The following is a 27,346-nucleotide window of genomic DNA, read 5'->3' on the forward strand; positions in this document are numbered from 1 at the left end:
TCATACTTTTGGCGCGAAGGCTCATAAGGAAGTGGGCAGTGGGCTAGGGGCTGGATGACCTTCAAGCTATGCTGAACGTGCTATTTCAATGGAAACTTCTAGTGTCCTTCTAGCTGCATTCCTAATTGCTTGACTATCAGGAAATGGTGCAATATGTGCTTGCCTAAGTGATCTTGAACAGACAATATAGCATATACTTATTGATAACAGCCTAGTTCACCCATCCGGAATGTGGTTCTTAAGGAGTGAGGCCTAGTTTCTGATAAGGTACCAGGCAGCTTTTACTCTCCTCCGGGCTTAGAGCTAAATTATGTCCTGGCAGCTACACATTCTTTTTCTCTTAGCTCAAAATTTTACAGCAAGACTGCATATTGCTTTTTAGGTGAAAAGCTGGGCTATGGCAGAGAGAACAGCAAAATGTCCTCAAACAAGTCAGTCCCCAACAATCAAATAATTAATGATGGGGCTGGATGGCGATGGATGGCGATGGATTTCTCTCCGTGCCATCCCAGGCCACGTGGCTCAGCAACCCCAATCCAGCCGGAGGGTCCCAAGCCCAGGTAATCGGCGAAACCCACTCACTCACAGGCAGGCCTCAGGAAGCATCATCTTTATTCAGCCCTAGCCACCACGTGTGTGTGGCCTACATCATAACCTTTCAAGCATTCAGCCATTCTAGGCTAGCCCTGCGACTTAACTCACTTCAGCCATCTTCAGGGCAAAAGGAAAGGGCAAAAGGGCCCGAATCCCCTCGCTCAGAGGTTTATCTATTCTTTCCAAGACCCCTCCCAGGAATGGGCCGGGTCTTGCAGTAAGGTTACACCTACTATTTGGTTTCCAAGACCCCTCCCAGATATGGGTGGGTCTCAGGTATCTACATCTAAATCCAGGGTCTCAGATAGGTACACCTACAGTAGTCTGTGTGCAGGTTGTAATATCTGCCATTCATTGCACTCCTCCTTTGAACTAGAAAGAGGTAAAAGTGGTAGGTCTGTGTGCAGGTTGTAAATATCCTGCATTATATTCTTGCACTCCCTCCTTTGAACTAGAAAGAGGTAAAAGTGGTAGTCTGTGTGGAGGTTGTAATATCTGCATTCTTGCATTCCTTCTTTTAACTAGAAAGAGGTCAAACTTGTAGAAGCAGGTGTGAAGAGGAGAGGAACTGCAGGGATCCAGAGACTCCTCTGACTTAACTGGACTGTATTTTTCTTGCTGTCAATCAAGCTTTTTCTTAAGTTTTTGGGCCCACTCCCGACGGCTTACTTCAGGTTGTACCTACTGTATATTTGTATATTTTTGGTCTTCGGGCCACACCCATTGGGGCTCAAGTATTACTACTCCTGGTATCTGCTCAGAAATACTCCTGGTAGGCACGGGGACCATGGGTGGGACTTTGCGAGAGTCTGACCAACCACCTTTAGGTCGGCTGCTTGCAGGCAAATGCTGTGCGATCTCTATGGCTCCCACACTGGGCTTCCACGAGAATGATTTTTTCCTGAACAGTTCTTTTTTTTTTTTTTTTTTTTTTTGGTTTTTGGGCCACACCCGTTTGACGCTCAGGGGTTACTCCTGGGCTATGTGCTCAGAAATCGCCCCTGGCTTGGGTGGACCATATGGGACGCCGGGGGATCGAACCGAGGTCCTTCCTTGGCTAGCGCTTGCAAGGCAGACACCTTACCTCCAGCGCCACCTACCCGGCCCCTTCCTGAACAGTTCTAATTAGGTGAGCATCATCAGGGTGAACAAGCTGGAGTGAGTGCAAACGACTTGAGAGTTGGGGCTGATGAGTTCATTCAGTTCCACTTCCAACCCACTGCAGGAGGGCGGGAGGCTTTACTCCTGGCAGTCTGCCTCAGAAATAGCTCTGGCAGGCAGGGGGGAACCATATGAGGACACTGGGATTCAAATCAACCACCTTTGGTCCTGGATCGGCTGCTTGCCAGGCAACACGCCGCTGTGCTATCTCCCCGGGCCCAGACTTTTCCAAAGTGGAAAAAACTAAAGGTTGTTGTTTTCATGAAGAAAAAAAATGACTCAGCATGTTTGAATCTAATGTTGAATAGTCTGAAATTACTGCTACTAAGTGTCATGTTTTGGGGCCGGAGAGATAGCATGGAGGTAGAGCGTTTGCCTTTCATGCAGAAGGACCTTGGTTTGAATCCTGGCATGATCCCTCCAAGCCTGCCAGGAGTGATTTCTGAGCATAGAGCCAGGAGCAACCCCTGAGTGCGGCCAGGTGTGACCCCAAAACCAAAAAAAAAAAAAACAGTTATATTTTAATAGCATCAGTTTAGAAATAGTTTAAAGGATGGTACATATATTGCAAGCAAGAGACCAGATTCCATCCGTAGCAATGCCCAGGCTCTAATGTGCCACCAGGAGTGACCCCCCCCCCCTCCAAATCAGAAATAGAAATAACCTCAAAAAAAAAAAAAAAACAGGGGCCGGAGAGATAGCATGGAGGTAAGGCGTTTGCCTTTCATGCAGGAGGTCATCTGTTCGAAATCCGGCGCCCCATATGTCCCACGTGCCTGCCAGGAGCAATTTCTGAGCCTGGATCCAGGAATAACCCCTGAGCACTGCCGGGTGTGACCCCAAAACCACAAAAAAAAAAACCAAAAAAACAAAAAAAACAAGAAATAACCTCCAGTGCTACCTTGTGTGGCCTAGAATCCATCCCCTTCCTTAAAAACTATTAATAGCATCAACTAGATTTTAAAAGTTGAGGAGAATGAGAACTAGTACAGTAGTAAGGTGTTTGCCTTGCATGCAGTCACAATGGATTCAATTGCCAATAATGCATATAGTTTCCAAAGTGATCTCTAAGCACAACCAGAAAAAAAGATTTTAAATTTGAAATTTCAATGAAGAGACAGAATATGCAAAATGGAGCAAGGAAAAGCCTCTTCAACAAGTGGGAGTTGGCACATCTGGTCAGCCACTTGCAAAAAAGCAAACTCAGACCTCCATCTAACACTATGCACAAAGGTCAAACTCAAATGATTAAAGACCTTAATATCAGGCCTGAAACCATAAGGTATAATAGAACAACAGGTAGGGGGCCCAGAGAGATAGCACAGCAGCTGTTTGCCTTGCAAGCAGCCGACCAGGACCAAAGGTGGTTGGTTCGAATCCAGGTGTCCCATATGGTCCTCCGTGTTTGCCAGGAGCTATTTCTTTCTTTTCTTTTTTTTTTCCAGGAGCTATTTCTGAGCAGACAGCCAGGGAGTAACCCCTGAGCGCCGCTGGGTATGGGCCCCAAAACAAAAACAAACAAAAAAAGAACAAAGGTAGGTAAAATACTCTATGACTTTGAGACTAAAGGCATCTTCAAGGAACAAGCAGCACTCTTACAATAAGTGGAAGCGGAAATTTAAACTGATGGGACTATATTAAGCTGAGAAGCCTCTACACCTCAAAGAAAATGGTGCCTAGGATACAAAAGTCACCCACAGAATGGAGGAAAACTATTCGCCCAATACCCATCAGATAAGGGGCTAATATCTAAGTTATGAAGATTCCTCAAAAAACTAGAAATTGAGGTTCCATATGATCTAACTACACCACTCGTAGGAATATACCCTAAGAACACAAAAACACAACAATGCCTTCCTCACACCTATATTCATTGCAGCACTATTTACAATAGCCAGACTCTGGAGACCACCAACATGTCCTTGAACAAATAAACAGCCAAAGAAAAGTGTGGTTCATATACACAATGGAATATTATGCAGTCATCCGGAGAGATGAAGTCATGAAATTTTCCTATACCTGGGTGTACATGGAATTGATTATACTGAGTGAAATAAGTCAGAGGGAGAGAGACACAGAATAGTTTCATCTATGGGTTTAAGAAAAACAAAAGACATTATTGTAGTAATGCCCAGACAACAGAGGAGGGTTGGAAGGTCTGGCTCTGATGTGAAGCTCACCACATTAGCGTGGTGAGTTTAGTTAGAGAGATGACTACACTATCATGACGAAGTTAATGAATGGGATAATAGAATACTTCTCCAATACAGGCAAGGAGGGGGTAGGGACGGGGGGGGGGAATGGGGGTGCATTGGTGGTGGGAATGTTGCACTGGTGAAGGGGGATGTTCTTTATTTATTTATTTTTTTTGGTTTTTGGGCCACACCCATTTGACACTCAGGGGTTACTCCTGGCTATGCGCTCAGAAATCGCCCCTGGCTTGGGGGGACCTTATGGGACGCAGGGGGATCAAACCACAGTCCTTCCTACGCTAGCGCTTGCAAGGCAGACACCTTACCTCTAGCGCCACCTTCCCGGCCGCTGAGATGTTCTTTTTATGACTGAAACCCAACTATAATCATGTATGTAATCATGGTGCTTAAATAAAAAAAAATTTCAATGAAGATAAATACCTTCGTACAAAGTAACAGTTATGGTCACTTAAGTTTAACTTTACTGTGGGGTGATTATTATTGTTTTTGGAGGGGTAAGAATTACTGCAGGGGCCGGAGAGATAGCATGGAGGTAAAGCGTTTGCCTTTCATGCAGGAGGTCATCGGTTCGAATCCCGGCGTCCCATATGGTCCCCCGTGCCTGCCAGGAGCAATTTCTGAGCCTGGAGCCAGGAATAACCCCTGAGCACTGCCTGGTGTGACCCAAAAACCAAAAAAAAAAAAAAAAAAAAAAAAAAGAATTACTGCAAAGAAAAATTACATTTTTGGGGCCAGAGAGATAGTACATGAGTAGGGCGTTTGCCTTGCATGCAGCCGATCCAAGACAGAGGATGGTTTGATTCCCGGCATCCAATAATTTCTGAGTGCGCAGCCAGGAAGAACTCCTGAGCACTGCAGCCGGGCATGACCCAAAAACCCAAAAAACAAAACAAACAAAAAAATTTACACTTTTTCCAAAGGAGAAAAAGTCGGCAAAGATTAAAAGATAGAAAAAATGGGGCCCATATGGGACCCCCCAGGGGATTGAACCACAGTCCGTCCTAGGTTAGCCCCATGCAAGGCAAATGCCCCCCTACCGCTGTGCCACTGCCTATGGCCCCAATTTTCTACACACACACACACACACACACACACACACTCCACACACACATACACATACACACACATATATAACTTATTTTACATCTATCTTCCGGTGAACTATACTAATATATAGAAAAATATTATAAAAATTCTTGCGGTTGGTGTGAGAGGAAGAAGTCTGGCTTCCAAAGGTGTATTCTTCATATGCACTACAGACAATACTTTAGCAGTTTTTTGGTAGCAGTTTCAGCAGGGATGTGATACTTGTGATAGTTCTTAAGGTTTAGAGATTCTGAGGATTCACCATGGCAACTACGGTAGTTGCCTGTGAGCTTCTAGTGCTAACCTTTGGTAGCTCTGAAGGCCAAGCAATGCCAAAGAGTCATCATCATGCTTTCTCCCAGCCCAAGAAGCCATTTTGCCCATGAATACTTGAAGAAGGTCAATTTTTATGAAGACAAAGGTGAATTAAGACCTAAAACTAAGGTAAATTTTTTGAATGTTAGCTGAATATCAAGTGACGTGTGGGAATACTTTGAATAAGCCAGCTGTACGGATTTTTTTTCTACTTTGCCTTCTGAAAATAAGTTCTAAGTCAAATTACCCTTACTAGTTATAAGTCATCTCTTCTGGGCAACATGACTCAGTTCCCTTGAAGACTGTAGGATATGTAGAATAGTTTGACTGATGTCTAACTAATTTCAGTTTCTTTACAGTTATGGGATAAAACATTCTACCTTACTGACACTAAAACTCTTCCTTTCACAACAGATCTGAGTTGGGTTGTTTCCCACGCCGTTTGATGCTCAGGGGTTACTCCCTAGCTAAACGCTCAGAAATTGCCCTGGCTTAGGGGGACCATATGGACACTGGGGGCTCAACCGCGGTCCATTCCTTGCTAGCGCTTGCAAGGCAGACACCTTACCTCTAGCGCCAACATCGCCAGCCCCAACTACACAGCTTTTTAGAAAAATAAAGTTATGAATTTGCTTATATGTGGATGGGTGTTTTAGAGCAAATTTATGCTGAGCAAAGTGAATCAGAAGGACAGATAGAATGATGAAAATTCATTTGTGGCATATAAAAAAGATAGTATGGCAAGAATATTTCAGATAATAATAGAGACAGGAGCCAGGAGGTTCAATGCTTTATGGGATGCTTGCCACAAATAGTGGAAGATGTAGTTAGGCCATAGAAGGAACCATTATGACACTGATAGTTGGAAATCATCACTCCAGCTTATTAATTTTCTGACTATCTCTTGTTAGTGGTACAAAAGAACAATGAAAGGAAACTCAGAATGATTCCTCTTAAAGGCAATTAAATGTAGATATTTTCTCTAGGAGAAGAAGGCAAGGTGCTAAACTCAATACCTGTGAGAAGCTGTATGGATCTAGAGCAAAATGGAAGTTTCTGAGACTTTTTTGTCTCTTGCCTGTAATGCGGTTTAGCATAAGCCAGAGCTAAAGGAAACAGCCACCACAAAAATTTGAAAAAAAAAAACAAAAAAACAAACTTAGAATTTTCAACCAGATAGCTTGTGAGAAGCGAGATAACATCTATAAGACCCTAGCAAACTAATAGCCAGATGAACCAATCAGCTTTAAAGACACGTCCTGTTCATTTTTTTTTTTTTTTTTTTGGTTTTTTTGGGTCTCACCACGGCAGTGCTCAGGAGTTACTCCTGGCTCCATGCTCAGAAGTCGCTTCCTGGCGAGCACGGGGGGACCATATGGGACGGCCGGATATTCGAACCGATGACCTTTTGCATGAGAGCAAACGCCTTACCTCCATGCTATCTCTCTGGCCCGACACGTCCTGTTCAATTTTAAACACTTTGGTGGGCCCTCAGCTTACATGCAAGTTAGAACATTTGTGGTGAAATGCTTGACCTAGGTACTTCTAGTTTTCCCCCTCCCCATTTCATGCTATTGATACATAGAAAAAATATAGTTAAGATAAAGCTTATAGAAATTTTTAACATGTATTGCTAACCCTATACCTTATTTGGATATAACCTTTGCCTCAGGCCTGATTGACAGGCTGAGCACGCCTCCCTTTATGCATTTTATATATAAACAGTGTTATATCACCAATAAAACTCGCTTTTCAACAGCATCAGTTGTCTTGAGCCTGTATCTATTGATCTCTCACAGTTCTATTACAGCATAAGACCGGATCTGCCTCGGGAGACCAGCGAATAACTAGGAATAACTAGCGACCCTTAACCAACCACTCGCACAAGTTGGGGGTCCCCCTCAGGGGGTCGCGAAATACTAAGAAAGTTTATTACAAACTCTTTTTTGACTTTAGAATTTTAATTAATTTCACCTAAGTTTCTAAAGACTTTACTCCTCCACCAGACTCACTTCCATCAATTAACCTTTTCTGCATTTATAAGTATGTAATCATTTTTGTATAAAATAAATAAGAGGAAAACAAACTGTTAAAAAAAAAAAAGAGGGCCTGGAGAGATAGCACAGCAGTGTTTGCCTTGCAAGCAGCCGATCCAGGACCAAAGGTGGTTGGTTCAAATCCCGGTGTCCCATATGGTCCCCCATGCCTGCCAGGAGCTATTTCTGAACAGCCAGGAGTAACCCCTGAGCACTGCCGGGTATGGCCCAAAATAAAAAAAAAAAAAAATTAAAAAAAGAAAGAAAGAAAGAAAAAGACCATTCTAACTGTCTTAACAGTTATACTAGGAAGAAACAAATACAAAACCTCTGCTGAGGGGCTGGAGAAATAGCACAGCGGTAGGACATTTGGCCGACCCAGCGCCGATGTGTTGGTTTGAATCTCGGCATCCCATATGGACTCCCGTGCCTGCCATGAGAGATTTCTGAGCACAGAGCCAGGAGTAACCCCTGAGCGCCAACAGGCCTGGCCCCCAAACAAACAAAAAATACCCCAAACCTCTGCTGAGGGGGCAAATAAGCTTTGTGACAGTGACTCTTCTCTGGGAAAGGTAGCAGAGATAGGAGCAGTCCACAGTATAGGCTTCAAGCACCAAGAGAGATAAGTGCTGACACTTTTGGGAAGTAAAGGTCCCATAACCACTACCTACCAGCCCCTCATCTCAGTCTATTGAAATAAACTGTGAAACTAAGCATATCCATTTCATAAATAAGTACATTCTGAAAAAGAAGAGTGGAATCATCAGAACAACTGTTTCTTGAAAGCTTTATTTATTTTCAGTTCTACCATATTTAATGGCTACATAGAGCTTTTTACTTGGCATCAATCAATTTCTGACTGGATGCTGACACAACTCAGCATTGCGCCAGCCAGCTGAGTATAGATCACTGATCTCTCCATTCCTTTGGGGTGACTCTGCCAACCGGGACAGGTTCCAGTCGACGCCGATTTGTGTTACCGTGTAAGTCCACATCGCAAACACAAAAAGAAGCTCCACCGGCTAATATGGCGTTCCCATACTTGTCATGGAAGTCGGGGGTCCCTTTCTGGTGGCTCTGCCTTGCCACCGCCTGATGAAAACTTGGAACCCGGAGGCGACTCAGCGCGTTTCTGCCCAGAGGGAACATCTTGAAGCTGAAGACAAGCACAGAGGCATTTAAGAGAGGATGGTTATTGCAATCCGGATGGGGTAGAGCCCTGGATAAAACCTCAACCTTCTTGGTCACCTGAGGATCTTTTTTGTTTTGTTTTGGGCGACACACAGTGATGCTCAGGGGTTACTCCTGGCTCTGCACTCAGAAATTGCTCCTGGCTTGGAGGGACCATATGGGATGCTGGGGGGATCCAACCATGGTCAGTCCCAGGCGAGCAGGCGAGGCAGACGCCTTACCTCTTGCGCCACAACTCCGGCCCCATCTGAGGATCTTAAAACCTATATGGGATGGGCCCGGAGAGATAGTACAGCAGTGTTTGCCTTGCAAGCAGCCGATCCAGGACCAAAGGTGGTTGGTTCAAATCCCGGTGTCCCATATGGTCCCCCGTGCCTGCCAGGAGCTATTTCTGAGCAGACAGCCAGCACTGCTGGGTTGGGCCAAAAACCAAAAACAAAACAAAACAAAACAAAAACAAAAACCAAAAAAAAAAAAAAAAAAAACCCGTATGTGGGATAACCTGAGGGCCTCAATCCATCAGGATAAACATCCTTAGGATGGGCTGGCCGCTCAACCCCTCGGGGGATGCTTTTCCTCTGGGAGGAAGAGCAAAGAGGAAGCAGCCAGGGGACCCCCAGGCCCAGCAGCGTTTCCCATCAACACCAGCTTTCCAGCAGCAGCACATTTCAAGCTCCCTGCTGCTGAGCCTCCTCCGCCGCCACATGTGAACCTGGGAGAAGTGGCGTGGGAGACAGGCAGGCCACGGGGTCAGCCAGAACAGGCCGTCACGGAATGCCAGAGCATAGGGGGGCCGGTCTGTCCCTGCTGCAGGCAAACCCGGCGCAATCCTTCCAGTGCTTTAAAGGGAAGAAAGGGATCGTGCACATCTCCGTCTCCTTCCTGGGGCGTTCGGAGCGTGGTAAGAAGCCCGTCCACTGGTCCCCTTCCTGCCAGCCCCCGAATTCCCCGTGGAACGTCCCAGGCTTGGCGGTCACCTTGGGCCCTTGTCCCCGTCACCCTCGCCTCCCTTTCCAGGAGGGTCCGGGGGAGCCAAGGGCAGCCACTTCTCCCCCCGCTTCTCTCTCTCTCTCTCGAGTGGGGGCTCCCCTGGGCTTTCTGAGGACCCTCAGCCTAGCTGGGCTTGGGGGCGCTCCTTCCCCCCCACAGAGGCTCTTCTTAGCTCTCCTCGGTTCATCTCGCGTCTCAATGCCTCGTCCTCCTCCTGCGGCCCCTCCACCCCCGCACCCCGCCCCCGGCCGGGAACCCGCAAATGCGCCGCAGCGGGGCCTGGCGCGGGCCTCGGGGGTCGCGGGGAGGGTCTCCCGCCTGAGGGGCGCTCTGCCCGGGGACCCCGACTGCTGGCCCTTGCAGGCGCGCTCACCCTGGGCTCCGGGACCGGACGCCGGCTCCTTCCTTCTTCGGGGGTCGCTCGCTGGCCGGGTGCCTAGGAAACAGATGGGCGAGGGGGGGGTCAGGGCCTCCGCCCGCAGCCGGAGGGCTTGGGGGTCCTGCAGGCCGGGATCGGGGGCATCGGGGTGCGGGAGGTGCCGGGCCAGCGCCTTACCCGAGGCTCCAGCGAGGCGACGGCGGCGCCTCGTCCTTGACAGTGGCGGGAGGAAAACCGGAAGCGGAAGCGTGCAAAAGGAAAAAGCCTTGTTTCCCTGCCGGGTCAGCGCGGAGCGGCCGGAAGCGCGGGTGGAGTGGGCGGGGCATGCAAATTTGAACCGCGCGGGTTTCTGGGAGCCGTGGGTCCCGCGCCCAGGAGCTTCGAGCGAGCCAACTGTCCCGAATAGGACGTTGCGCCCTGGGGGCCGCCTTCAGCCTCCGTCTGGCTCCGGGAAGCTAACGGGCGTCCGTGGAGGGGGTGATTGCTCACCGTAAGGGAAAAGGCAGGGGAACTTGAGGGTGTACCGGCGCTCAGGCTGGCAGTGTAGGCTTTGAGCCTTTCGTTAATGTTAACTACTAGTTACCTTTATCATATTAATATTGCATTTGAGCCTGAAATTTATCAATTAATACAACTTAGTAAGTGGAGTTTCCCAATTAGGATTCAAGAAACTTAGTTTGCTTGTCTCTATTATTGGAGTCTTGCTAGAGATCTTGCATCTCTCTTTGGCAAAGAAGTTTATTGGAGGAAACCTTTTGTTATTTCAGTGGTCCCAGTTGTGGTCAATTATTTAAGTATCTCTAGACTCTTTATATTTATTGTTCTCCAGCCTTATATATCAACTTAGATTGCTTTATTTCCGGTCCACGAAAAGGAACGATAGAATGGCGTTTATTCTCTTACTTTGGGAGATATTTCTGGACTCTCAATCTACCCATTTGTCACGGTTCAATTTACCCCAACGAATGGTACCCGGAACAGGTGAATCTGGACCCTATGTCACTATAAGTGACATTTGGAAATTGCTTCTGGAGGTCCTTCGCTGGTTACTCGAGCTCATTATAGGACCTGTTATTAAACGCATTAGTTTGGCATTATTCAAGTGCATTCTGTTTAGATGTAAACCACTTGGTTTGGCACTAACAATTATTATTGTCGTGGGGTGGTTGCTCTTTGTTTCAATCGAGAATTTGTACTCTCATATTTGCTTCGCTGGAGTGGTCTCCATCAGTTATAGTTTATAGAATTTCTGTGTTGGCTAATATGGCTACGGTGTGCATAGGCATTGGCTGGTGGGTAGGAAATAGACAGTGTGGAAATTGTAAAGTGGCGACCAGTATGGACGCTAAAAAAATGAATCCTAGGAAAATCCAGACTGGGCTACAAGCTGATAAATCTAGCACTAACATCAAGGATATAGGTATTTTTGCCGGGAAAAAATCAACCCGGACACGTACTTTAGACACTCACGATTTAAATCAGAATCTTGACACTGATGACCAACCTCCGGTGCTAAGTTCACACGGGAGTCCTGATTCTGTTCACGATATGGACTCCCATGTTAGTGGCAACTCAGACAATGAATCCCATTCTAGTACTCCACATTTCAGGCCTCAGAGCCCTGTGCAGGGTACTCCTGCTCATCCGGCCTCAACTCCATTGCAGACTCTAGTCTGTGTTTCAATTTATCAACCTCTCGAAATGGAGGATGTGGAACGGTTTAAAAAAGCATGTAAAGATTTTGGGGCGACCTCTCCATCCTGTCTGGAGATACTAAGAATTTGGTATCGAAAAACAGTTTGGACTCTGCATGACTTTAAAAAACTTGCTGAAAAATGCCTGCCATCTAAACAGCGAACCGAATGCAGAGGGTGTGAAATCCAAACTGTATAGTCCCGATAGCGCACACACACACACACACACACACACACACACACACACACACACACACACACACACACACACACACAACGAGTGGCAGAGGTTAATCCCTCGATTATTAATGGGAGAAAATCAATATTCAGATGTCCAAGCACAAGCGGCTTTACCTAAGGAAATCTCAAAAATAATTAAAAGACATTGCATTGTCTGTGTGGGAAAGAATTGATGCTAACAGTACTGTCAAGGAAACCTTTTTAAGAATCATCCAAGGTCCCCATGAGCCTTATGTAGAATTTGTGGCTAAGCTTAAAGATGCTTTGAAAATACAAATTAAAAATGATGAGGTGAAGAAATTTCTAGAAAAATGTTTGGCTTATCATAATGTGAATTCGTCTTGCAAATTGGTATTGGCTCCGTTGGAGGAAAAAGCTGATTTAAATGTTGTGAAAGTGTTTTCCTTTCAACTCGTTCCATTTCTGTCTTCCTTGGATGTCCATGCCGAGGGCCCTATAGATCAGCATTTTTCAACCACTGTGCCGTAGCACACTAGTGTGCCATGAGATATGTTCTGGTGTGCTGTGGGAGAAATTCCAATTTCATCCGTAACATGCGGCTTCAGCTCATTAGATTCTAATGCTTTATTTCATAATAAAGTAATTATAAAATGATTTCTTTGTGTGTATTTGATTCCTACTCAAGAGAATTACTTTATATATGGTCAATATAGGGATAGGTTATTTATTTATTTATTTATTTATTTATTTATTTTGGTTGTTGAGTCACACCCACCCGTGCCCAGGGGTTACTCCTGGCTCTACACTCAGAAATCCGTCCTGGTAGGCACGGGGGACCGTATGGGATGCTGGGATTCGAACCATGGTCCTGCTTGCAAGGCAAACGAGGGAGTGGGTGAGGTGGCGAATCGTGATTGCTTCTCCGCATTTTTGCTTGGAGTGCAACTTCGGGTGTTATCAGTTTCACATGTGATGCATTCTCCTCTAAGAAAACTATGTTCAAGGGTTTTGGAGCATAGGAGCTTGCTTAATCCACTCCACGCATCGGCCTGGTATTATTACAGCTTGCTCAGGAACGGTGCAGTCACTCCTTTGGGGCCTAAGATTTGGCTGTCAGAAGTTAGCACCTGCTTACTGCCCCCAAGATAAGGGAGCTCAGCTCTGGGGTAAGTAGGGGAGTAGGCTTTCACTTTAGGCGTTCATGCTCTTTTATTCTCTCTGGCTTCCACGCTCATTGGAAGAAGCCTGGTCTGCCCGGGGAGAACAGGGCTTTGCTTTCTGACTTGCAGCTGTGAGAATAAAAATTTCCCTTTAGCATTCAGTTTGATTATGATTTAAGAGTTCATTTGTTCTTAAGGAAGGAATTCCTTTTTGTTTAAGTGATTTCTTAGCAGTTAGGTTAATAATGCTTTTAGCTTCTGTTCCTGCTTGCTCATAAGAAATTGTATGATGGAAAATTACAACCCTCCACATGCGCACAGAACAAGGCGTAGCCGCCTCATAAAGATAAGCAGACCCTCTTCACGGGTCTCCTAGGTATGTCGCAGCCCCATGTGTGTTCCCAGTGATAAGCAAATACCTCTTTCCCGCCACGGCCAAAGCTGTCTGTAACCTCCTCCTAAGCTTGTTAAGGTTTCTCTATATAAACCCTGTTGAAACCTTTGAGGGGGGTCAAACCTCCTCTGCTCATGTATGGAGTATGAGGTTTGGCCTCAGCATGCTGATGTGTGACTTCGTGCTCTAAGAAACCCTCCTGCGGGGGCCGGAGAGATAGCATGGAGGTAAGGCGTTTGCCTTCCATGCAGGAGGTCATCGGTTCGAATCCCGGCGCCCCATATGGTCCCCTGTGCCTGCCAGGAGCAATTTCTGAGCCTGGAACCAGGAATAACCCCTGAGCACTGCCGGGTGTGACCCAAAAACCACGGAAAAAAAAAAAAAAAGAAACCCTCCTGCGATTGCATCAAGTCGGTCTCCGAGTCTCCTTGGGTGTCCGCGATTCCTGAGGTTTGAGGAAGGGTCTCTCTTTGTGAGTTCCTTCATTTGGGGGTTGCCTGGATTGGCGCGACAACCCAGAGACCCCAGACCCACTTGGAGGTGAGCATCCGTGTTTTTTGTTTGCCCGGTTAGTCTCGTCTTGTTTGATCTCTGCTGGTGTGGTTTCGGATTCACTTTCTGGTTCTGCGCAAGCTGACTTTTGTAACTGGTTTGCAACTACAGAAGCTGGTTATTGATGTTGCCTGTAAGTTAAGAACTATTCCGTAAGAATTTAAAGTTGTACCTCTAAGTGATTCTTTGATTCCTCCCTTACTGCCTCCTTTGTCTGTCTGTCTCCTTGACAATTCTAAGTCCGACTCACAAATAACCCCCGGCGCAGGTACCTCAATTAATAGCCAGAGGGCGAGGTCCGGTATCGAAAACCTTGTGAAAGGATAAGGGGGTCTCAGCCAAGCCTCTCCAGATAAAGGCTTGTCCCCCGCAGAAGAAAAAACTGAGCATCGATTAAGAACATATTGGTTTAAGCAAAACACAAGCCCCTTATAGCTGTCTGACACTTTGCTTCTTAACAAATTCGGTTTCTGGATCTGATCTTGGTAGGTTATGACTTTGTTTTCCTATGTTTTATGTGTCATCCTGGAAACCTGTTGTAATTCTGTCATCTCTTTAGCTATTCGCCTATACTTTTGATTTTCTGGGACAAGCGATCGCAGTGTTGGGTTACGGACGCTATACTTTCGGGCTTGGTGGATAAGGACAGACGCGTCCAGGGGTCCACATTGTCCATCCACCCTGGGAGACGTCCCGGGGGACAGGAGGGAGGACCAGGGATGCCTGGTGGACCCTCATTCGAAAGCCGTGAGGAGATTCTTCTCCTCATCGGCCAAGCCGCAGACAAAAGGGTCGGCCATCTGACTCACTTCGGTGCCTCTGGGCAACGCATGAACGGCGCCTTTTCTGGTTTATTCTCCTTCTGATTATTGTATCTGTGTCAGTTTTTCTTGAGATCAGGTCCAAAATGGGACAGACTGTGACGACTCCCCTGACTTTGACTTTAACCCACTGGACTGATGTTAGGACTAGGGCCCGCAATTTGTCTGTTGAAATACGGAAGGGGCCTTGGCAGACTTTGCTCTTCTGAATGGCCCACCTTTGGGGTCGGCTGGCCCCGGAAGGTGTTTTTAACCTGCCCCTTATTTCTGCAGTTAAGAAGATTGTTTTCCAGACTGAAGGAGGACACCCGGACCAAGTCCCCTATGTCCTCGTCTGGCTGGACCTCGTCCTAAACCCACCACCATGGGTCAAGCCTTGGGTTCTCGAACCCCCTGAGGCAGCCCCACAACAGTGGCGGTCGTCTCAGACCCAAAACCAGAGGCTACTACCTCTCCACGGCCCTCAGCTCCCCCACCTCTTTATCCTGAGATAGACAGCGACCCCCTTCTTGATCTCCCTCTCCCTCCCCCTTATGCTCAGCCCGGCTTCCTCCCCAGCCAGCCCAGCCAGCACCGCCAGGAGAACATTTCGACACGAGACAGTCCTCTGTTGCAGGTTCATCAGCACCAGGACCGGCAGGGAAACTCGAAGCTGAAAAGGCCGTAGCCAGAAGCTGAAACTATCACCTCCCCCTCCAGGATCGCATCCCACCAGGGAAGACCAGCTCCCTCCTCTACAATATTGGCCTTTTTCCTCAGCCAATCTCTATAATTGGAAAACTAACCATCCTTCCTTTTCAGACAATCCCTCAGCCCTCACGGACTTCTAGAATCCCTAATGTTTTCTCACCAACCCACCTGGGATGATTGTCAGCAGCTCTTCCAAGTCCTCTTTACAACAGAAAAAGAGAGAATCCTTTTGGAAGCCGAAAAAATGTCCCTGGTGCTGACGGGACACCAACTAACCTCCCCAATCTTATAGATGAAGGGTTTCCCCTGACCAGACCTGACTGGGACTTCAACACCGGGAAGGTAGGAGTCTCACCGTCTACCGCCGGGCTCTGATAGCGGGTCTCAGAGGGGCTGCAAGACAGCCCACCAATCTGGCTAAAGTAAGGGAGGTTATTCAGGGTCCTACTGAGCCGCCCTTTCTGGAGCGTTTAATGGAGGCCTATAGAAGGTATACCCCTTTCGATCCGACTTCGCTAGGCAGCAGGCAGCAGTAGCAATGGCTTTTAGGGCAATCTGCCCCAGACATAAAACGAAAGTTACAGAGGCTAGACGGACTTCAGGATTACTCCCTACCTGATCTAGTGAAGGAGGCTGAGAAAGTGTTTCACAAGAGGGAGACAGAGGAAGAAAAGAGAGAAAGAAGAGGAGAGAGGTAGAAGAAAGGGAGAATCGGCGAGACCGCCACAGGAAAGAAACTTGACTAGGATATTGGCCGCAGTAATAGGAGACAGTAAAATTAACAGAGAGAGGAAAGGACAGGCAGGGTACCTGGGCGACAGGACAAAAAGACCCCCAAGGAAGCAAGGACCACCGCTGGATAAGGATCAGTGTGCCTACTGCAAAGAAAAGGGACATTGGGCAAGAGAATGCCCCAAGAAACACTCAAGAGGACCTAAAGTTCTGGCTTTGGATGAGGACTAGGGGAGACGGGGCTCGGGCCCCCTCCCGAGCCTAGGGTAACACTCTTAGTAGAGGGGACTCCTGTTAATTTCCTAGTGGACACCGGTGCCGAGCACTCAGTACTCACCAGGCCTTGGGCCAGCTAGGACAGAAAAGAACTATGGTGATAGGAGCTACCGGCAGTAAATTATACCCCTGGACAACTAGAAAAAATTAGACATTGGAAGAGGCCAAGTGACCCACTCCTTCCTGGTCATTCCCGAGTGCCCAACCCCTCTTAGGAAGAGACTTGTTAACCAAACTTAAGGCTCAGGTCCAGTTCACCCTAGTGGGCCGAAATTACTTGGGGAGAAACTCCTGTAACTTGTTTAACAGTCCAGTTGGAAGAAGAATATCGCCTCCACAGCCTAAGCTCAGTCAAACAGTCGCCCAGAATGGCTCGACAAATACCCTAAGGTATGGGCGGAACAGACTGGAGTAGGCATGGCAAAAAGAGTGCCTCCAGTAGTGGTGGAGCTCAAGGGGCGCCTCGCCCATCTCAGTTAGGCAATACCCCATGAGCAGGGAAGCGAAGGAAGGAATTCGACCCCACATTAAGAAACTTTTGCAGCAAGGCATCTTGGTGCCCTGCCAGTCTCCTTGGAACACCCCTCTCCTACCAGTACGAAAACCCGCACCGGTGATTATCGCCCAGTGCAGGACTTGAGGGAAGTCAACCGGAGGGTCCAGGACTTACACCCTACTGTACCAAATCCTTACAACTTGCTCAGCTCCCTCCCACCAGATCGGGTGTGGTATACCGTGCTAGACTTGAAAGATGCCTTCTTCTGTCTCCGGCTCCACCCTAACAGTCAATTGCTGTTTGCCTTTGAATGGAGAGACCCGGAAGGGGACATACAGGCCAGCTGATGGACCAGACTGCCTCAGGATTTAAAAACTCCCCAACGCTATTTGACGAGCGCTCCACAGGGACTTGGCTACCTTCAGGGCTCAAAATCCTCAAGTCTCGCTCTTGCAGTACGTGACGACCTGCTCTTAGCTGCAGCCACTAAGGAGGCATGTGAGCAGGGAACTGGTAGGCTCCTCGAGGAACTGGGTGAGTTGGGATACCGGTATCAGCAAAAAAAGCGCAGCTGTGTCGCACTGAAGTGACCTATCTAGGATATATACTGAAAGACGGAAAGAGGTGGCTAACGAGGCAAGAAAAAGGACAGTGATCACTATCCCAGTGCCTACAACTCCGCAGGTACGAGAATTCCTGGGGACGGCAGGTTTCTGTAGGCTCTGGATACCTGGTTTCGACCTTGGCCGCCCCCCTGTACCCACTCACTCGAGATCAAGCCGCTTTTGTCTGGACCCCAGAGCACCAGAGAGCTTTTGAAGGGATAAAAACTGCCCTGCTCACGCCCCGGCCCTAGCTCTCCCAGACTTGACAAAACCATTCACTTTATATGTAGATGAACGAGCGGGTGTGGCTCGGGAGTATTGACGCAAACCCTAGGGCCATGGAAAAGACCCGTAGCCTACTCTCAAAGAAATTGGACCCTGTGGCGAGCGGATGGCCGTTGTGCCTGAAGGCTATAGCTGCAGTTGCTCTCCTGGTGAAAGATGCCAACAAGCTCACTTTGGGACAACATGTAACTATAATCGCCCCTCATGCCTTGGAAAGCATCATCAGGCAGCCCCCCGATCGATGGATGACCAATGCCCGGATGACGCATTACCAGAGCCTCCTGTTAAACGACCACATCGCCTTCGCTCCTCCCCACTCTCAACCCGGCAACCCTTCTCCCCGAAACTAATGAATCTTCCCCAGTACACTCGTGTGTCGACCTGCTGGCCGAAGAAATCGGAATTCGGAAGGACCTGACAGACTTGCCCTGGCCAGGAACACCGAGTTGGTACACAGAGGAGCTGTTTTATGGTTAATGGAAAGAGAAGGGCCGGCGGGCTGTGGTAGACGGAAAAAAGTAATCTGGGCCAGCAGTCTGCCAGAGGGAACTTCGGCACAGAAGGCGGAGCTCCAAGCCTTAACAAAGGCTCTCGAGCTGGCAGAGGGAAAAGCCATAAACATCTACACTGACAGTAGGTACGCGTTCGCCACCGCCCACTTTCATGGGGCTATCTATAAACAAAGGGGGCTCCTGACGTCTGCTGGTAAAGAAGTTAAAATAAAAAAAAATTCTCACTCTCTTAGAAGCTGTGCATTTGCCCAAAAAGGTGCTATTATCCACTGCCCGGGCATCAAAAAGGAAAAGACTCAGTAGCAGTGGGAAACAGAATGGCTGACCAGACCGCAAAGTTGGCGGCACAAGGGGCAGTCTCCCTTGCTCTGAACGTACCAAGGAAAAAAAGAAGAAGGCCCCCCAGAGGATGACACCCCTGACTTAAAGTACACTTTAGAGGATTGGAATGAAATCAAAAGCTTAACGGAAAAAGGAATTACTGATGGCCTGTGCAGCCATGGAACTATCATCACCAAGGAAGGGAAAATAATCTTACCCCATCAAGAGGAGAGGCTACGTAAGAGCTATCCACCGTATGACTCATTTAGGGGCAAGAAAACTGTGCGACTTAATTAAAACCTCAAGCTATCATGTCCTCAAATTACAGTCTATAACTGAACAAATAACCAAGTCCTGCAGAGCTTGCACCCTAACAAATGCTAGCTACTCATCTTTTGAACAGGGAAGCGACTACGGGGAGACAGACCTGGAGTCTATTGGGAGGTAGATTCACAGAAGTTGTTCCTGGCAGATATGGTAACAAATACCTCTTAGTTTCATAGATACTTTTTCAGGCTGGGTTGAAGCCTTTCCTACTAAGAGCGAAACCCCCAAATAGTGACAAAAAAATCTTAGAAGAAATCCTGCCCCGGTTCGGAATTCCAAAGGTAATTGGTTCAGACAATGGGCCTGCATTCGTCGCCCAGGTAAGTCAGGGATTGGCCAAGCAATTGGGGACTGATTGGAAATTACATTGTGCATATAGACCCCAAAGCTCAGGACAGGTAGAAAGAATGAATAAACTCTAAAAGAGACCCTCACAAATTGGCTGTAGAGACCAGGCAGGAAAACTGGGTGACCCTCCTTTCCTTTGCACTCCTCAGGGTTCAAAACACCCCGGGCGTTTTGGACTTTCCCCTTTTGAAATCCTCTATGGAACCGCCCCCTTTAGCCGGGCCAGGGAGTATTGGACCCCGCCCTGGATCCTCATTCACCTTCTGCTCTGTTTGTTCATCTTAAGGCTCTGGAAGTTGGCCCGACGGCTGTCAAGGTGAACGGAATTGCAGTCTGGATTCACGCTTCTCACGTGAAGAAAATCCCCGTTGAACAGAGTGATGAGTGGAGAGTGGAAAAGACCGATAACCCTCTTAAGCTTCGTTTGCACCACCTTACTTGCCCGGAGCAGTAATCCACACGCTCCTATAACTCTGACTTGGGAAGTTTTATCTCAGACCTCAGAAGTTATTTGAAGTACTTCGGAGGTGAGGCCCCCGTTCACTTGGTGGCCCCCCTTGCTCCCGGACGTTTGTGCTTTCATCGCAGGAGTAGAGGCCTGGGATATCCCTGACGAGTCACCTGAGACAGTCCCTCACGGTAAAGTGGTCTATCAGAAGCGAGCCTTAATACAAGAAGTGAGCTCGCAAGGACAACATGTAGCAGACCTACCAGGATGTAGTAGCCTGGCTCAACAGAGGAAGCTAGGTCAAGAACCCTTTTATGTGTGTCCCAGAAAAAACCAAAAGAAAGGCTGTGGAGGAATAGAAAGCTTCTTCTGTAAAGCATGGGGGTGCGAAACTACTGGCACCACCTATTGGAAACCCACCTCCAGTTGGAACCTCATTAGGGTGACTAAAAGTAGCAAAGGCTTTAACGCCCTAAACATCACGTTTACAGAACCAGGAAAACGGGAGAAGGAAGGGTGGTTGAAAGGAAAGCAGTGGGGCCTCCGATACTACGTGGGGGGAAGAGACCCTGGGTTCTCGTTCTGGCTCAGGTTAAAGGTGCAAAGCCCTCCCACCAGGTCAGTCGAACCAAACTCCGTTCTGGCCGGTTCCCAACTGTTATGGCCCAGAACCCCTACTCCTAGACCTAACTCCAGGAGAGATTCCACTCAGCACCCCCCCCCCAACCGAAGGTGTAACTTTAGCCAACGGGGTGGCAACTATAGCTCCCCCCAGAATGGAGGAACGTCTTTTAGGCCTAATTGAGGGAGCCTTCCTAGTACTCAACCGAATCAACCCAACCATCACTCAATCGTGCTGGTTGTGCTATGCTGCATCCCCCCCTTATTATGAGGGAATTGCTCAGAATAGAACTTACAATACAACCCGAAGTCCCTCCAAGTGCCCTTGGGGAGAAACAAAAAGCTGACTCTAGAGGCCGTTTCAGGGAAGGGTCTGTGTCTGGGCCGGGTCCCCCTTAACAAACAACATCTCTGTAACCACACTCTTAGACCCAAGTCCAACAGTGAGGGCCAGTATCTTGTCCCTCCGCCAGACACTGTGTGAGCTTGCAACACTGGGCTTACTCCCTGCATATCCACCGCTGTTTTTAACGCATCTGCAGATTTTTGTGTTTTGGTCCAGTTAGTTCCCCGGCTTTTATACCATGATAGTGATTCTTTTTTTTAATAAGTTTAAAGAAAAATACCGCCGGAAGAGAGAGCCAGTAACTATTACTCTGGCAGTCCTTCTAGGGTTAGGAGTAGCAGCTGGTATTGGAACTGGAACCACCGCCCTCATACAGATACCCCATTATTATGATGAGCTACGAGCTGCCATGGACACAGATTTGGGCATAATAGAACAATCCATTACCAAACTCGAAGAGTCTCTCACTTCCTTGTCAGAAGTAGTCCTAAAAAACAGGAGAGGATTAGACATTTTGTTCTTAAAAGAAGGAGGGTTGTGTGCTGCTCTAAAAGAAGAATGTTTTTATGCCGACCATTCCGGGGTAGTAAAAGACTCTATGGCAAAGCTAAGAGAAAGGTTAGACATACGCCAGAAAGAAAGAGACTCTCGTCAAGGGTGGTTCGAAGGATGGTTTAATCGGTCCCCTTGGTTAACTACCTTAATTTCTACCCTAGCTGGTCCCTTAGTAATCCTGTTCCTTCTACTTACTTTTGGCCCTTGCATCTTAAATAGGTTGGTTGCCTTTGTAAAAGATAGAATAAACACAATCCAGGTGATGATTCTTAAACAACAGTATCAGAACTTACAAATGGAAGAAGGGTTGCTCTAAGATTAGAGCTATTTACAAAAAAAAAGTGGGGAATGTGAGAATAAAAATTTCCCTTTAGCGTTCCATCTGATTATGATTTAAGAGAGTTCATTTGTTCTTAAGGAAGGAATTCCTTTTTGTTTAAGTGATTTCTTAGCAGTTAGGTTAATTATGCTTTTAGCTTCTGTTCCTGCTTGCTCATAAGAAATTGTATGATGGAAAATTACAACCCCTCCACATGCGCACAGAACAAAGCGTAACCGCCTCATAAAGATAAGCAGACCCTCTTCACGGGTCTCCTAGGTATGTCGCAGCCCCATGTGTGTTCCCGGCGATAAGCAAATACCTCTTTCCCGCCACGGCCATAGCTGTCTGTAACCTCCTCCTAAGCTTGTTAAGGTTTCTCTATATAAACCCTGTTGAAACCTTTGAGGGGGCGTCAAACCTCCTCTGCTCATGCATGGAGTATGAGGTTTGGCCTCAGCATGCTGATGTGTGACTTCGTGCTCTAATAAACCCTCCTGCGATTGCATCAAGTCGGTCTCCGAGTCTCCTTGGGTGTCCGCGATTCCTGAGGTTTGAAGAAGGGTCTCTCTTTGTGAGTTCCTTCACAGCCTCTCCTGGGCGTTCAGGAGTTGCCGGGGATCGTCCTCTAGTGAGGGAGGGAGGGAGGTGAGGGGCGCCTGCCTTAGAGAGGCCTTGGCCCCTCACCCCCTTGCTGTTTGGGGGCCGAAGGCCTCGATTTTCCGCGTTCCCAAAGAAGGCTCAACTGCCTCTCGCAGTCGCAGAGACGGGGAGGGCCGCGGCAGAGTGGTCGCCAAGGCCGCGCGTCGGGCACTGTCATGGGCAACGGGGTCGAAGAGCCCGCAGCAGGGGCGGGAGGGCCGAGTGCGTGGAGGCTTCCGGGAGCCTCGCGCCAGCCCAGGCCCCGCCCACCCGAGCCCGCAGTCGGAGGGGCGGGGCCTCCCACCGAACTGCGCTCCAGGATTGGAGCTTCTGTCTGTGGCCCCGCCTCTCCCGAGGGGGCGGGGCATTTAGATTAGGGCCGCGCTGTCAACTGGGAAGCGGAGAACCAAGAATGTAGAAAACCGAAACAGTGCCGCGCAGCCGCGTGGCCGTTTCTCAGACTGTCAGAAGGTCAAGAATGGAACAGGATGGTGTGCCTTTTACTTTCTAATTTTTATTTTAGTGCTTTCACCATAAGCTAAACATCGGTGTCCGAATCTGGCAGGGACGAAGGCAGCGGGCATCAGGTATCGCTTCTCGGCCTTTTGGCTAAGATCAAGTGTAGTATCTGTTCTTATCAGTTTAATATCTGATACGTCCTCTATCCGAGGACAATATATTAAATGGATTTTTGGAGCTGGGAGTCGGAAGAGGAGCTTGCTCCGTCCGCTCCGCGCATCGACCCGGTATTGCAGTACCTCCGGGAACGGTGCACCTCCTCTTATTTTCGGTCTTTACAAAGAAAGATATAATAGTCTACCTTTTGTACATGTCGCCCCCAGTGGTGTAGTGTAGAACACCTGGGCATTGCAGATTGTGAGATAATAATTATTGAAACAATTCTCATAATCTGTACTGTAGCTTGTACTGTGGCTTTATCTTCATCCTCGTATTTCTTTTAACTGGAAAGAAGTAAAAGTTGCAGACGCAGGTGGGAAGAGAGATCCAGAGACTCCTTTGATTTAACTGGATTGTATTTTTTTGCTGTCAATCCAGTTTTCTTAAATTTTGGGTCCACTCCCAACGGCTTAACCAACTGGTATATTTGTATATTTTTGGACTTCGGGCCCCACCCGTTGGGGCTCAAATATTAGTACTCCTGGGTATCTGCTCAGAAATAGCTCCTGGTATAGGCACGGGGACCATGTAGGACTCCGCAATTCTGACCAACCACCTTAGGTCGGCTGCTTGGAGGCAAATGCCCTCCCGCTGTGCGATCTCTATGGCTCCCACACTGGGCTTCGACGAGAATGAATTTTTCCTGAACAGTTCTAATTAGGTGAGCATCATCAGGTGAACAAGCTGGAGTGAGTGCAAACGACTTGAGAGTTGGGGGCTGATGGGAGTTCCTTCAGTTCCACTTCCAACCCACTTGCCGGAGGCATTACTCCTCGGCAGTCTGCTCAGAAATAGCTCCTGGCAGGCACAGGGATTCGAACCAACCACCTTTGGTCCTGGATCCGCTGCTTGCAAGGCAAACGCCACTGTGCAATCTCTCCCGGTCCTGAAGGTCATTTCTTTTTTCTTTTTCTTTTTTTTTTTTTTTTTTTTTTGGTTTTTGGGTCACACACCCGGCATTGCTCAGGGGGTTACTCCTGGCTGTCTGCTCAGAAATAGCTCCCTGGCAGGCACGGGGACCATATGGGACACCCGTTTGCAAGGCAAACGCCCGCTGTGCTATCTCTCCGGGCCCCTGAAGGTCATTTCTTGACAGACGTTACAGCATGGGTGGTTGGTGTCCTGTGAGAGCAGGCCATGTTTCTCTTCTCTATACCTGGTTGGTGGGAAAGTGCCACTGCATGCCGTAGTTTCCACATAAGAGTCCCCCGAAGGGCAAAAGGGACCAGGCACCTCCTGCCTCTTAGCTAACATGCATTATGCACATCTGCCCCTTGTGACTGCTCCACAAGTGGTCCACAATCAAGGCCCAAAGTTGGCTTCACAACCCCAGGGTTTTGTGAAACATGGGCAATAAAGCCGAAGGAGCCTAGAATCAGGGAAGCAACCCAGCCTGCACGTGTCCCAAAGTCCCTCATTCTCCTGCAGTAAGCAATTTAGTCTCTCTTGCATATTGTTGCCCCAATCTGCAACATGTGCAGAGAGCTTGGAGCCCTCAGGTCTGATAACTGCAACTAGGGTACAGGAGAACCAGCCATGGCCCAGCCAACATGCATGAGAAGCGCAATACTGCTGGACATTCCGTAATTGAGCTCAAATTCTCTGCTAGTTGCCCATGAAGTTACTTCCCTTGGGAACTTGCCCGCATTTAGCTAGGGGTACACGACTTTAATTTCATGCCTTGGAACGCTGACAACAATGATCTCCATGCTGGTGTCCTTACAGCCCCAAGGTCCAAGATAGAGGGAGACTATTCTTCTTCTTGAGGAAGATTGGCATAGTCCTACGGTCACTGCCTAGACTAATCCTGGCCGTCCTTTTTCGTTCATTCCTGATCGTGGCCTTGCAGTCATTCAGTTCCTTTTCTTTCCTTCCTACTTCTTCCTTATTACTTTCTTATCTTTCTTTCTTTCTTTTCTTTCTTTCTTTCTTTCTTTCTTCTCTTTCTTTCTTTCTTATTCTCTCTTTCTTTTCTTCTTTCTTTCTTTTCTTTCTTTCTTTCTTTCTTTCTTTCTTTCTAACTTAGAAACATGTTTTTTGTTTTTTTTTTTGTTTTTTTTTTTGGTTTTTGGGCCACACCCGGTAACGCTCAGGGGTTACTCCTGGCTATGCGCTCAGAAGTCGCTCCTGGCTTGGGGACCATATGGGACGCCGGGGGGATCGAACCGCGGTCCGTCTCCTAGGCTAGCGCAGGTAAGGCAGGCACCTTACCTCCAGCGCCACCCCCGCCCGGCCCCCAGAAACATGTTTTTATTCTTTAAAATAAAAGTCATAATTTCCATTTTTGTTTTAAGACTAGTAAAAAATTCAAAGAAAAGCAGAGTGAAGCATGTCTATTTTTTTAATTATCTTTTTTTTCATGGTATTTAGGGTTTTATTAATTTTTGCAAAAGTTTCGTGTGTCTGTTGGGTTAATTATCTTTTTTAAACACCATGATTACAAATAAAATGTAGTTGTATGATTACAGTCATGTAAAGAACACTCCCCATTCACCAGTACAGGATTCCCACCACCAATTTCCCAGATCTACCTACTCCCCACCCCACCCACACCTGTACTCGAGACAGGCTTTCTTTTCAAAACCACATTCATTCACATTGTTATGATAACTTTCAGTGTAGTTATTTCTCTAACTGCACTTATCACTCTATGTGGTAAAGCTTCATGTCATTACCTGCACCTACATGGGAGGATGGGGGGAAGTAAGGGTTGGGACTGAGGCAGTAAAATATTAGAAATGAGCTTTGTAGGGGCAGTATCAGGGTCCCAATACAAGATGGATATTATGGATATATGCACACAATACTACCAATATGAAAACAAAGAGAAAAAATTTCCACTGACTGTCCCAACATAAAACAGTGCTAGAAAGCCTGCCCTCCTCCCAGAGTGCATTCACATTAGCGTAGGGAGAGATAGGGGAAAGCCCTGTTGACCACTATAGAGTCCACCTAGACCGGTGCCCAGGAAAAGACTGAAGTCCAGGGGAGAAAAACCCTATACCTGGCAAGAGCTGGTCTCCAGACTCAAGGAGAAAACCGGAAGTCAGATATCTGCCCGCCCTCCTCCCCATGCACCTCCCCCTTGGAGTATGGAGGGAGGGGGGGAACCTGAGGACCACTAAGAGTCCACCTGAAACCCACTTCTGGCCATCTGAGCTGGCACCCAGGGAAGGCCTGGAGTCGGGGGAAAAAGACAAGAACCGGCTGGGGGCCTGCCAAGCCTCCCAGCACTCCCCAGGCCTAGGGAGAAAGGCTCTGGTATGGGGCCTCCCCAAAACCCCATACCTGGCAAGAGCTGGTCTCCAGACTCAAGGAGGAAACCAGAAGCCAGATGTCTGCCCGCCCTCCTCCCATGGCACTCCTCCCCCCTGGAGTATGGAGGGAGGGGGTGTCACACCCCACTCAGAAGAGGCACACACCACAAGGTAGAGTGCCCTCCTGAGAAAGAAAATTATCTGCCAAAAAGGCCCGCTTAGTGTAGGTCAAAATCACTTGACCCTTTGCGTGGATTATTTGGACATAATTTCATAAGGGCTGTAACTATTTCTTTTTTTTTAACCTATATTAGAAATCAGGCCTTAGTAAAATTCTTTCTACTAGAACAGCAATCAATCCAGCCAAAAGTCTCCACTGTCAAAACTACCTTGGTGCCAAGAACTGGTTTTTCAACTTAAGCTCATGAGTGAAGTAATTTCCACTTTTTGCTCTGTTTACCCAATACGAAGCAATTTTCAGTTTTTCCTCTGTAATATCAGTGTTTTCCCCGAAACTCTGAAACAGTCCACCTGTAAATTACCTTTATCCTTCTGTTTTACCCAAAACAAGTGAACCCAAAACAAACAGGCCTTTTCACCTTCAGTTTTCAACTCTCTTATATGCTAATTTAAGCTAGAGTCCTTCATTCTTTTCCCAGCCTCTTTGATGTCTAGAATTTGCATCTGCCTTCCAAGTCTCTAACCTTTAAAAACACCTAGCTCAAAAATTAAATTTGTCTCCGTTCTGTAAACGAGAGTCCCCATGCAATCTGCGTGGTTTCATTCATTTCTACAACATATTTTCCGTCGTTCGCCATCCGTGTACCCACTCTCTCCCCGCGGGTTTTTTCCCCGAAAATCCACGAAGGATCTGTTTGCAGGCGCTGGGCGTCTAGCGGACAGGTTTGGCTCACAAGCAATTGGCGCTCAACGTCTGGGGCTATTCGGAGAGGGGGTAAGCTATTTTTCTTTTCTTCCTCTTCTATCCTTTCTTTCCTTCTCTTTTTCAATTTTAGGACACGGAACTGCCCTCGTCAAGGTTGCCTAGGAACCCCTGGAAAAGTACCAGCTTTAAGACGAGAAGGTAAACGGGAACATGGG

General features: G+C 47.7%; 1 non-coding gene and 1 pseudogene across 1 annotated transcript; one reads left to right on the forward strand and one right to left on the reverse strand.

The window, feature by feature from the left end:
* Positions 1–8,311: 8,311 nt before the first annotated feature.
* Positions 8,312–8,623, reverse strand: LOC126020106 (cytochrome c oxidase subunit 7B, mitochondrial-like; annotated as a pseudogene).
* A 14,276-nt stretch (positions 8,624–22,899) lies between these two features.
* LOC126033611 (U2 spliceosomal RNA) lies at positions 22,900–23,090 on the forward strand. Its single transcript, XR_007504471.1, has one exon. It is a non-coding gene; the product is annotated as a U2 spliceosomal RNA (small nuclear RNA).
* The last annotated feature ends 4,256 nt before the right edge of the window (positions 23,091–27,346 follow it).

The sequence above is a fragment of the Suncus etruscus genome, chromosome 1 (assembly GCF_024139225.1).
Source record: "Suncus etruscus isolate mSunEtr1 chromosome 1, mSunEtr1.pri.cur, whole genome shotgun sequence".
Taxonomy (NCBI): Eukaryota; Metazoa; Chordata; class Mammalia; order Eulipotyphla; family Soricidae; genus Suncus; species Suncus etruscus.